The 12,690-nt window shown below is 47.8% G+C and overlaps 1 long non-coding RNA gene across 1 annotated transcript in view; it reads left to right on the top strand.

Moving 5' to 3' along the window:
• Nucleotides 1–12,690, top strand: part of LOC136376674 (uncharacterized) — a 285,392-nt gene that overhangs the window by 269,155 nt on the left and 3,547 nt on the right. The window contains exon 2 of the long non-coding RNA XR_010746221.1: nt 11,187–11,267. This is a non-coding gene — a long non-coding RNA (uncharacterized lncRNA). The remainder of the gene's footprint in view (nt 1–11,186; nt 11,268–12,690) is intronic.

Below are 12,690 nucleotides of genomic sequence, written 5' to 3'. Positions count from 1 at the left end.
GGGCAGAGCGTCGCCCATGGTGGGCGTGCCGGGTGGATCCCGGTCGGGCGCATGCGGGAGTCTGTCTGACTGTCTCTCCCTGTTTCCAGCTTCAGAAAAATGAAAAACAAACAAACAAACAAAAAAGAACACAGTGGAGAAGGGAGGGGGCCCTGGCCAGAAGGGAAGGAGAAAGAGAGACTGGATTTGCAGGTGAATGAGAAAACAGGATTCTGCGAAGGGAGGGGGCTTTCTGGAAGGGAGAGACTGGAGTGGAAAAGATATGCAGGGGGTACCTGACGAGGCAGTGGCGCAGTGGATAGAGCATTTGACTGGGATGCCGAGGATCCAGGTTTGAGACCCCAAGGTGGCCAGCTTGAGCACGTGCTCATCTGGTTTGAGCAAAAAGCTCACCAGCTTGGACCCAGGGTCACTGGCTCAAGTAAGGGGTTACTTGGTCTGCTGAAGGCCTGCAATCAATGAACAACTAGGGTGTTGCAATGCGGAACAAATAACTAATGATTGCTGCTTCTCATCTCTCCATTCCTGTCTGTCTGTCCCTGTTTATCCCTTTCTCTGACTCTCTCTCTGTCTCTGTAAAAAATAAAAATAAAAAATAATTTATAAAAAGATATTCAGCACATTTAAAAAAAAAAAGATTTGCAGAAGGACCTGAGAGGGGTCCTGAGAGAGGGGTGCCCTCGGGGACCAGGCAGGAGGGATAGAGTTGGGAATCCGCAGAGATTGAAAAATTAGGCCTGACCTGTGGTGGCGCAGTGGATAAAGCGTCGACCTGGAAATGCTGAGGTCGCCAGTTCGAAATCCTGGGCTTGCCTGGTCAAGGCACATATGGGAGTTGATGCTTCCAGCTCCTCCCCCCTTCTCTCTCTCTGTCTCTCCCTCTCCTCTCTAAAATGAATAAAAAAAAAAAAAAGAAAGAAAGATTAGGAGTGGAGGTTTTAGGTGAGGTTTCTTTGGCCAAAAATGGCCTGCCTGTAGAACAGAAGGCACAGAAATAAAGGTCAGGAGAGAAGGGAAAAGAAAAGCCTGCATGTAAGGAATTTCTGATGCCCTCCCCGTCCAGTGGCAGAAATTGTCAAGATCTTTTAGGATATGGTAGTAGAAAGCAACCTGGCTAGGCACTTAGACTTTCAAGGAAGTCCATAGAAGCTAGCCACTCGGAGTAGAAACCTCCCAAGCTGTGAACCTCAGAGAGTAGGGTGAGTCCCGAAGGAGTAGAGGAATAGTCTCTGAGGCCTGAGATTGGGAGAAGCCCGTGTTCTGAGGGGAGTCTGGCTGGACGGTTTGGACTGAGAGGAGCCCACAGTAGAAGAGACTGGTGAGAGAAGGGGGCGTCCCTGCCTTCAGTCACATTTCCGAGAGGAGAAAATCCCCGTAGAAATAGAGTCTCAGACAAGAGGTCGTCACCCCAAGGCTGAGATCCCTGGACAGAGGAGAGTGGCCTGGCTAGGCACGCCTAGACTTCTGTAGAAGTCCATAAAGGAGTAGAGGCAGACCACTCGTAGATATGTGGTCCGAAGTCAAAACCGTCCGACTAGAAAGGGGTGATTTTAGAAAGAAATTTGGAGGCCAACCGGGGAAGGGGGAGGGAGAAACTCCTTACCTTTCTCTGGTCCAGCAGGGGTTCAGGACAAGGTTAGACTGCCGGCCAATCGACCTACAATTACACGTCCAAACAGAATCAGGGAGTAAGCCCAGGATGAGCTGCCGCTGCCCATTGCTTCCCTGGTTCTAAGTTTGGACGGCAAGGAAGGATCGTCCAGGCAGTTAGTACCCAGTCCCGGGTTTCGGCACCAAATGTTGGAATCCATGGGAGTCTGAAAGACCAGAGTAACAGGCTTTATTGAAAGGAAGAAAGAAACCCTGCCGGGCACATCTCCAGAGAGGAGGCACAGGTTACAGACTAGGGGTGAATTACATAGTGTTTGGGAGAGCCTGAGGGGATACTGAGACAAAAGTTCTGGTAGGTCCAGAATGCTCCTCCTTGGGGGGGCTTGCCAGCTTCTTGGAATTCCTCTGTCTCAGGGGCGATAGTCCAGTAAGGGTGAGGTCTGACAGATAAGTGGAACATCAAGAGGGCAGTTTGGAATTCATGTATCTATCAGTAAGGAGTTTCTCCCTCCCCTTCCCCGATTGGCCTCCAAATTTCTCTCTAAAAACACTCCTTCCTGTTTTTGACGGTTTTGACTTCAGACCCCATATCTATGAGTGGTCTGCCTCTACTCCTTTATGGACTTCTACAAAAGTCTAGGTGCACCTAGCCAGGCCCCTCTCCTATGTCCCGGGATCTCGGCCTTAGGGTGATGACCTCCTGACTGAGACTCTCTCTCTACGGAGATTTTCTCCTCTCGGAACTGTGACTGAAGGCAGGGATGCCCCCTTCTCTCACCAGTCTCCTCTACCTTGGGCTCCTCTTAGTCCAAACCATCCAGCCAGACTCCCCTTGGCTGTGTCCTCAAAAAATCTCGCCAAACTTGGCCTGTCTGACATCAAACCAAAAAAACTCATCTTCCTCTGTAATACCGTCTGGCCTCAATATAAATTAGACGACGACTCCCACTGGCCAGATAATGGAACCCTTGATTACAATATCCTAAGAGATCTTGACAATTTTTGCCACTGGTCGGGGATGGCATCAGAAATCCCTTACATGCAGGTATTTCTTCTCCCATTTGCTCTTGTTCTTTATTTCTGTGCTGTGCTCGCTTCGGCAGCACATATACTTAATTTCTGTGCCGCTTGTTCTACACGCAGGCTGTTTTTACCAAAGAAACCTTACCTGAAACCTCTGCTCCTAATCTTTCCTTCTCTGCGGACTTTCTCCACCTCCTGCCTGACCCCTGGGGGCACCCATCTCTCAGGGACCCCTCTCTGGTCCCTCTGCAAATCTCTTCGCTCGGGTCTCTTCCTCCAAGAGCATCTTCCCTCCTCTTCGCAAAATCCTGTTCAAATTCCATTCTCTCTTTCTCCTCCCCTGCTGGCCAGGGGCCCCTCCCTTCTCCACTGTGTTATTAAATCCCTCCCTTTTCCTTAGAAGCTGTGGCTCCAGCTGCGGTGTCTGTCTTTTCTCCGACCTCTCCTCCTTCCTTACAAACTGTGACTGTGTCTCTTTCCTCCTCGTCCCCTCCCCTCTCCTCAGAGATCTAAATCTTTTTGACTCCTCTGACCATGTGGCACCACACCGGTACTTTACCCTCCTTCTCCTCCTCCTGCATATTCTGACCCTCCATCTTTTTCATCCAGCTGCTCACACTGTCCATCCATCTGCTTTCTCTCTTTCTCCCCTCTATGTTGACAACTCCCTGCCATCTCAAAAAACTTAAGAAGCAGAATTGTATATTGAGCTGTGTGAGTGAGTAATCTGTTTGTCTCTTTGTTTGTCAGAAAATATCTCTAGTATAATTTGAATTGAAACAAGTAAAGCACACTCATTTAAATTTCTTGTACGTGAAGTCTTTGTTTAATGTGTAACTGTGTTTGTTTCTAAGGTTTTAAACCAATAATTACCCATCTCTTAAACCAGGCTTACTCATCCCCACGGACTCTCCCTCAATACCCCCATCCTTCCTGTTTGAAATCCTTCAGGAGTTTATTGCCTCATACAAGACTTATGCCTAATCAATGAGGCAGTAATTCCCCTCCATCCAGTAGTCTCTAACCTCTACAAATTACTGTCACACATTCCCTCAAAGACCATTCACTTCAAAATCCTAAACCTCAAGAATGCCTTCTTTACCATTCCTCTACACCCTGACACTTACTTTCTGTTTGCATTTACCTTTATTTAAACTGATCCAGACACTAATACAACCCAGCAACTTGCACAGACTGTCTTACCCCAGGGGATCAAAAACAGCCCACACCTGTTTCGGCAGGCACTAGCTCAGGATTTAACAGCATGCAATCTCAAAACTAGTACTCTCTTACAATATGTAAATAATCTACTCCTCTGCAGCCCCTCCCTGCCTGCCTCAAGGAGACACACCACCACCATTCTTTACTTCCTCCCTATGAAATGATATTGTGTCTTCTCTGATAAGGTTCACCTTTATTCAAATCTTTATTCTGTAGTCTATCTAGGCATTGCTTTAACCCCCACCACCTGAAGTATCACCCTAAATCGAACTCAGACCCTCCACAGTCTCCAACCATCTACCACCACATATCAAATCCTTTCTCTTCTCGGTTTATTAGGCTTCTTTAAAAACAGAATTCCCAATTTTTTTCTCTTAGTCAAGCCCCTCAGTGAGATCTTCTGAGCATGGCTTTTAAGGTCTATAATGGCCAAGGGCCTGACCAGGCAGTGGCGCAGTGGATAGAGCGTCGGACTGGGATGCAGAGGACCCAGGTTTGAGACCCCAAGGTCACTAGCTTCAGTGGGGGCTCATCTGGTTTGAGCAAAGCTCACAAGCTTGGACCCAAGGTCGCTGGCTCAAGCAAGGGGTTACTCAGTATGCTGTAGCCCCACGGTCAAGGCACTTATGAGAAAGCAGTCAATGAACAACTAAGGTGTCACAACATGCAACAAAAAACTAATGATTGATGCTTCTCATCTCTCCGTTCCTGTTTGTCTGTTCCTGACTATCCCTCTCTCTGACTCCCTGTAAAACATAAAATAAAGACCTGTGGTGGCGCAGTGGATAACACCTCAACCTGAAACGCTGAGGTCGCTGGTTCGAAACCCTGGGCTTGCCCAGTCAAGGCACATATGGGAGTTGATGCTTCCTGCTCCTCCCCCCCCCCCACTCTCTCCCCTTTTCTAAAATGAATAAATAAAATCTTAAAAAGCCTAACCTGTGGTGGCGCAGTGGATAAAGTGTCAACCTGGAAACACTGAGGTTGCCGGTTCAAAACCCTGACTTGCCTAGTCAAGGCACATATGGGAGTTGATGCTTCCTGCTCCTCTCCCTTCTCTCTCCCTATCTCCCCCCTCCTCTCTAAAATAAATAAATAAATAAATTTTAAAAAATAAATAAATAAATAAAAATAAGAATGTTATAATGCCCAAGGAAGTACCAGAAAAAGGCAGATAAGGCCCAAAAGAAGTCAGGAAATACCAGCTTTTGGCATACGCTCTTAAAGGCTCCAGTGCCCTAAAGGGCTTCATAGGATTCCATCAGGGCCCTGCTCCAGAGTGGAAAGAAAGGTCATTGAACTGAAACCTGCCAGGCTTTTCAGCCCCACCGGTTGACATGTCTATGCTGTGGAAGAAGGACACGAGAAGGTAAGCTGCCCCTTGCTCCATGGAGGGAGGGTTCAGTCTCTTCCAGCCCTGCTCCAGCTAACTGTGATCTGACCTTGCCCAGCATGCTGGGAATTGCCACTGAAGCCCCAAGGACATTGTTCACGAGCCTAAGGTATTTTTTCCAAGTAGCAGATAAACTGATCTCATTTCTTGGAAACACAAGGGCCATCTACTATGCTTTGCTTGAATATTTGAGTTCTATTTATCCCTCAAAGATCTCTACTGTGGGTATTGACAGTCTGAGTTTGTTACTTTATTTAATGTATAGTATCTCCTTTATTCCTCTTATCTCAATGCCAATGCCTATTGTAGGCTGGGACCTGCTGCTAATTCCAGCTAGAAGCAGTGGTCACGAGGACTTAAACTCTAACTGTAAAGTGTAGAAATATAACCACCCTTTCCCTAAGTACTTGCAGGATTTACAGGTTACTCAGCAAACTGTTCAAAGACTGTCCAAGAGGCGCTTTCAGCATTACATCACCCAAGGAGAGACTTTCACATGGACAGGTCCACACACCATGATCCTGACAACTCCCACTACTGCTAAGGGCGACTCTTTCCTTTACCCTGACCATCTGGAGGAGCTCAGAAACAGAGAAACAAAACATAACCCTTGTCCTTCTATTCTCTATCCACCTCTCATCCTGTATTAACCAATCAGGGGCTTTCTACTCATGTGGGACCAACACCTATATGTGTCTCTCTACAAATTGGACAAAAACCTATACCCTAATCTATCTCACCCCAAATGTCAACCTAATCCCACCTCATGAGCCTCTTTCAGTTTCTAGTACACTACCCATCAATCTTAGAACCAAACGAGCTGTACAGGTAGTTTCTCTTCTTGTTGTTTTAAGACTCTCTACAGAAGTAGGTCTAGGGGCAGGGGGACTGGCCACTTCCCTGTCTTATTCCTACTCTCTCTCTCTCTCTCTCTCTCTCTCTCTGAAGCCCAGTGAATTCGTAAACATGGAATCAGTGGTTTCGTACAAACTGGGTATCTTGACTATTGTCTTTCATTAGTCCACTCACTCTCCTATTTATTTTTCTAACTTTTGGACCCTGCCTCTTATTTTTGTTCACTAGTTTCTTATAGAACCACATGCAGACCTTTGCCAATCAGAAAAGTGAAAAATCTACCTAACCCTACATACCAACCCTGAAACATGCCCCCACAAAACTGCATGCGCCCCAGCTTTTTTGTATTTTTCCAAAGCTGGAAACGGGGAGGCAGTAAGACAGAATCCCGCATGCACCCGACTGGGATCCACCCGGCACGCCCACCAGGGGGCGATGCTCTGCCCAACCGGGGCGTCGCTCTGTCGCTACCAGAGCCACTCTTAGTGCCTGGGGCGGAGGCCAAGGAGCCATCCCCAGCGCCCAGGCCATCTTTTGCTCCAATGGAGCCTTGGCTGTGGGAGGGGAAGAGAGAGACAGAGAGGAAGGAGAGGGGGAGGGGTGGAGAAGCAGATGGGCGCCTCTCCTGTGTGCCCTGGCCGGGAATCGAACCCGGGACTTCCGCACGCCAGGCTGACGCTCTACCACTGAGCCAACCGGCCAGGGCTTAAGAATAAATTTCTTAATTTATATATATGAAGTCTTTTGTTTAACGTGTAACTGTGTCTGTTTCTAAGGCCTGAATTGAATTTTTGTATGCAAAATTAGAAATTTCTGGGAAAAAGTAAAAGGAAAGTTGTAAAACAAGCCCCCAAAATATAAAATCTTGCCTGACCAGGCGGTGGTGCAGTGGATAGAGCATCGGTCTGGGATGCAGAGGACCCTGGTTCAAGACCCCGAGGTCGCCAGCTTGAGCGCGGGCTCATCTGGCTTAAGCAAAAAGCTCACCAGGCCCTGGCCGGTTGGCTCAGTAGTAGAGCGTTGGCCTGGTGTGCAGGAGTCCTGGGTTCAATTCCCAGCCAGGGCACACAGGAGAAATGCCCATCTGCTTCTCCACCCCTCCCCCTCTCCTTCCTCTCTGTGTCTCTCTTCCCCTCCTGCACGCAGCCAAGGCTCTATTGGAGCAAAGTTGGCCCCGGGCACTGAGGATGGATCTATGGCCTCTGCCTCAGGCGCTAGAATGGCTCTGGTTGCAACAGAGCAACGCCCCAGATGGCAGAGCATTGCCCCCTGGTGGGCGTGCCGGGTGGATCCCGGTCGGGCGCATGCGGGAGTCTGTCTCACTGCCTCCCCGTTTCCAACTTCAGAAAAAAATAAATAAATAAAATTTAAAAAAAAATTAACAAAAACTCACCAGCTTGGACCCAGGGTCGCTTGCTCGAGCAAGGGGTTACTCAGTCGCTGATGGCCCGCGGTCAAGGCACATATGAGAAAGCAATCAATGAAAAACTAAGGTGTTGCAACAAAATACTGATGGTTGATGCTTCTCATCTCTCTCCATTCCTGTCTGTCCCTGTCTATCCCTCTCTCTGACTCTCTCTCTGTTCCTGAAAGAAAAAATAAATAAATTTAAAAATATAAAATCTCTTTTCTTAGATCCAAGACAGGGCACTCTGTCTGATTTCTCCCCTAAAGAAATTATTGTCTTCTGTTGGTTCCTACATAGGCAGAGATAGACAGGGACAGACAGACAGGAACAGAGAGAGAGATGAGAAGCATCAATTATTAGTTTTTCATTGCGTGTTGCGACTTCTTAGTTGTTCATTGATTGCTTTCTCATAAGTGCCTTGACCGCAGGCCTTCAGCAGACCGAGTAACTCCTTGCTGGAGCCAGCGACCTTGGGTCCAAGCTGGTGAGCTTTTTGCTCAAGCCAGATGAGCCCGCGCTCAAGGTGGTGACCTCGGGGTCTCGAACCTGGGTCTTTCCGCATCCCAGTCCGACGCTCTATCCACTGCGCCACCACCTGGTCAAGCTGTTGGTTCCTACTTTCTGTCTTGTGTCCTCTATAGTAAAACCTTTATTTGGGGTGCTAGTTATTTTCTGTCTTATCTTTCTTGCTTCTTGTGTACTAATTTCTGCCTTCTCTCAGGGCAATTTGAAGTGTTTTCCCAGCCTCTGGGGTGAAGGGCTGACAAGTAAGCAGTTTGCGTGAGAAAAGAGTGGAAAGCAGTGCTGTGGGTGGTACAGCGGGGAAAAGACGCTAGAGTAAATTGGCAGAAACAACTAAGGGTGAAGTAACTAAAGAAAGAATAAAATAGAAACTAGTCTCAGTTTTACCTATTTAGAAAATACAGGGTAGGAACAGCATTAAAGATTAGAACCTTGCCTGACCTGTGGTGGCACAGTGGATAAAGCGTCGACCTGGAAATACTGAGATCGCCGGTTCGAAACCCTGGGCTTGCCTGGTCAAGGCACATATGGGAGTTGATGCTTCCAGCTCCTCCCCCCTCTCTCTCTCTGTCTCTCCTCTTCCTCTCTCTCTCTCTCTCTCTCTCTGTCTCTCCCTCTCCTCTCTAAAATGAATAAATAAAAAATTAAAGAAATTAAAAAACAACAACTGATGATTGATGCTTCTTATCTCTCTCCGTTCCTGTCGGTCTGTCCCTATCTATCCCTCTCTCTGACTCTCACTCTGTTTCCGTAAAAAAAAAAAAAAAAGATTAGAACCTTGCTTTAAAAAAATCTTAGAAAAGGAAAAAAAAACAAGATTAGGTAAAAGGATTTAGAAATTAACAAACCATGGGTGTGGACCTTGGTAGTTATCAGTTCTTTGAAATGAATTGCAATTCCAGAAGAAGTGATGGAGTAATAGGATTATAGGGAATGGAATTATCAGAACAGTCCAGAATGAGTGATGGGATCAGGAGTAACAGGATTATAGGGAATGGGATTATCAGAGACAGGCCCTCCAGCTGCTTCTCCCTTTACCCTCCCTAGGATATAGGGGTGGCGTGGGCCCTCTATGTGTTGGAATTAATAGTTTATTGCCCTCCACTGATGTATAGAAAATTATAGAGGAAAAAATAAGTGTAAAGTGAACAAGACTAGCACTGGGAGAAGGATTCTAACTCTCTCCTGCGGGACCAAAGCGGGTGTAGGGTCCCCTCCAAGTTTCCCCGCTCCTCCCTCAGTTCCTTCATGTGGCATGGCTGTTATCTGATGTGGGAGGCATGAGATTCACAGGAGAGACCCACTGTTTTAACCATAATAATAAAAATTGTAAAAACAGAATTTTCAAAAAATTGTGGGGGGCCTAACCTGTGGTGGCGCAGTGGATAAAGCGTCGACCTGGAAATGCTGAGGTCGCCGGTTCGAAACCCTGGGCTTGCCTGGTCAAGGCACATATGGGAGTTGATGCTTCCAGCTCCTCCCCCCTTCTTTCTCTCTCCCTCTCTCTCTCCTTTCTAAAATGAAAAAAAAAAAAATTGTGGGGAAGCCCTGGCCGGTTTGCTCAGTGGTAGAGTGTCGGCCTGGCGTGCGGAAGTCCAGGGTTCAATTCCCGGCCAGGGCACACAGGAGAGGCGCCCATCTGCTTCTCCACCCCTCCCCCTCTCCTTCCTCTCTGTCTCTCTCTTCCCCTCCCGCAGCCGAGGCTCCATTGGAGCAAAGATGGCCGGGGCGCTGGGGATGGCTCCTTGGCCTCTGCCCCAGGCGATAGAGTGGCTCTGGTCGTGGCAGAGCGACCCCCCGGAGGGGCAGAGCATTGCCCCCTGGTGGGCAGAGCTTCGCCCCTGGTGGGCGTGCTGGGTGGATCCCAGTAGGGCGCATGCGGGAGTCTGTCTGTCTCTCCCCATTTCCAGCTTCAGAAAAATACAAAAAAAAAAAAAAAAAATTGTGGGGAAATTGGAAACCTCATATAGGCTAAAGCTAAAGCAACTCATTATTGGGAAAGTAATTTTGTGAAAATTGTATTTAGCTGCTCAATTGAAGGCAATTAGTTTATAGGTGGCAGATTGATTCAAGTCCTGCTTGGGAAAAGCCCTTGCTAAGGAGCCTGGCTACAGGATAAACTGCAGAAAAATAAAAAAAGTAAAAGCAGCAGACTCTGCTTCCAGTTCTTGAAGTCTGCTTCCCCCTCAGGCATCCATTCCGCCCTCATGATTGACTTAATAGTGTAAATTACTATAGGTCAAAAAAAGTTAATATCTCTTTGCCAACTGGGTAGTTTATACCAAGAATCTCTTATTGTGTAGAAAGTATTTTCCATGTTAAAATGTATATGTTATTTCAAAGGCCTTTTGTTAATTCTTTTATTTGCTGTTTTACAGCCCTGTAATATTGGAATCTTAGTTTAAATATTAGGAATGTTTAATAATGTCTTTTTATGTAATGTTTAGTTTATTATCATTTTACAACAATATTGTTTTATGCCAGGTAATATAAGGAAAGAAGTCATATCCTGAAACTCTTGCTAATCTATTTTATCATGCTTTTGTTGAAATTTATTTTGAATACTAATGTACTGAGTTATTCAGCAGCAAAGAGACTCTGGAATTCTAAAGGAGGCACCAAAAACCTGTTTTTCTTGATTTAATCTAGATACTAACCCTGTTTTGTCCTTTTCCAAGAGTTTATATAAACAGAAAAGGGCTCTCAAGCCCCTCAGCAAGATCTTTTGAGCGTGGCTTTTAAGAGTTAGATTCAGGGAGTGCTGATATGCTGGGGGTGCCGAGAGTGTAACTATTGAAGGAACAGGGAGTGCTAGGGCCCCTGTGAGGCCGAGAACAAAGAGTTCAGATGAGTCAGAGACCCTTATCAGAAGTTTATGTTTGAAATTCTCCACTGAGCAATACCCCCCCCCCCCGTAACTGCGCACAACCTCCCTAGCCAATATCAGCTTCTGTATAATGCTTGCTCAACCTAGATAGCCACCCTATAAAAAGGAGCCATTTTAGAAGCTCGGGGCTGCAGTGTTCCCCTGAGTGGGTTACCTGCAGTCCCTGCGCAGGTTTGGGGGGCTGCAGTGTTCCCCTGTGTGGGTTGCCTGCAGTCCCTGCGCAGGTTTGCGGGGCTGCAGTACTCCCTTGTGTGGGTTACCTGCAGTCCCTGCGCAGGTTTGGGGGGCTGCAGTGTTCCCCTGAGTGGGTTACCTGCAGTCCCTGCGCAGGTTTGGGGGGCTGCAGTGTTCCCCTGAGTGGGTTACCTGCAGTCCCTGCGCAGGTTTGCGGGGCTGCAGTGTTCCCCTGTGTGGGTTACCTGCAGTCCCTGCGTAGGTTTGGGGGGGCTGCAGTGCTCCCCTGCGTGGGTTGCCTGCAGTCCCTGCGCAGGTTTGCGGGGCTGCAGTGTTCCCCTGTGTGGGTTACCTGCAGTCCCTGTGCAGGTTTGCGGGGCTGCAGTGCTCCTTGGTGTGGGTTGCCTGCAGTCCCTGCGTGGGTTTGCGGGGTTGGAGTGCTCACTTGCATGGGTTGCCTGCAGTCCCTGTGCAGGTTTGCAATAAAACTTATAAAATTTACTTTGGGTCTGCTGTAGTCTGTCTCCTGGGATGTAACATATGGAGGTCCCCAGCGAGATAGGCTGTGTAAGACCCCTCCTCACGGAGTGGGCTGCAGCAGACATTGGTAGCTGGCCAGCCTCCGGCAGTTGCCGTTTAGAAACTGAATTTGGCTGATTTGAAACATTTGGAGTCTCGAGACTGTTTGGTAAGGAAGCTTCCTCTTTGAATATTTGGAAACAGAGCTCTGGTTAGAAAAGGGTGTAGTGGAGCAGGCGGGACGCCACCTGATTTCTCCCTACCTGGTCAGTCGGGGAACGCAGGACGCTGCCTTCTCCCTTTGGTTTTGGTTTAGAAGTTTTGTGTGTTTTGTGTGCATATTTGGTTTGTTTGTCTGCTTTGCCCATTGCTTCCTCACAGGATTCCTTCGAGAGTCAAGGGCCATGGGTCAGGGGCAATCTGCTGCCCTAACGCCTCTTCAGTGCTTGCTTGATAACTTTTCTGATTTCTCTCGCAGGGCACGAGACTATGGGACTCCTGTTGATTCCGCCACATTGCGGACTCTTTGTGAACTAGAATGGCCAACTTAAGAGCAGACTGGCCAAACCAAGGATTGCTAGACCCATAGAAAACATAGAGAGTTTAGTGTACTATCACCAGCACCCACCTGCAGGCAGGTGGCACGGTCAGTATGCAGCCCAGTATAGCAGTAGAGGTAGAGAAAGGAAAGGCAGCCAGGCTGCAGCTGGCTGCAGGAGAAGCAGCAGGCTCCCCTCACAGTTTCAGGCACTTGCCCCTCCTCCTTGGCACCAGCTCAAAGGCTGCGCCACTGCTTAGTCAGGCAAAAGATAACAGTGCAGTAAGCTAGAGGTTATCATCACCTTGCTACAGCCCCCTGCCCTCCTCTGCTTTGCCTCCAGGGAATCCCCGCCTCCCATGTGGAGCCAAACCCAAGGAGAAGATTTAGGGAATACGGCCCCTTCTAAACCCACTGCTTTAGCCATAATAGAATTGTCTGTCAAATACAAAGACTTTCTTTTTGTACCAAGGATCTGTTGTTGCAAAAAACATTTTCTATGTTAGAAATGTATATGTTATTTCAACAGTCTTTTGTTA

The sequence above is a fragment of the Saccopteryx leptura genome, chromosome 6 (assembly GCF_036850995.1).
Source record: "Saccopteryx leptura isolate mSacLep1 chromosome 6, mSacLep1_pri_phased_curated, whole genome shotgun sequence".
Taxonomy (NCBI): domain Eukaryota; kingdom Metazoa; phylum Chordata; class Mammalia; order Chiroptera; family Emballonuridae; genus Saccopteryx; species Saccopteryx leptura.
The sequence above is the reverse complement of the archived record's forward strand: the minus strand, read 5'-3'. Positions and strand labels throughout refer to the sequence as shown.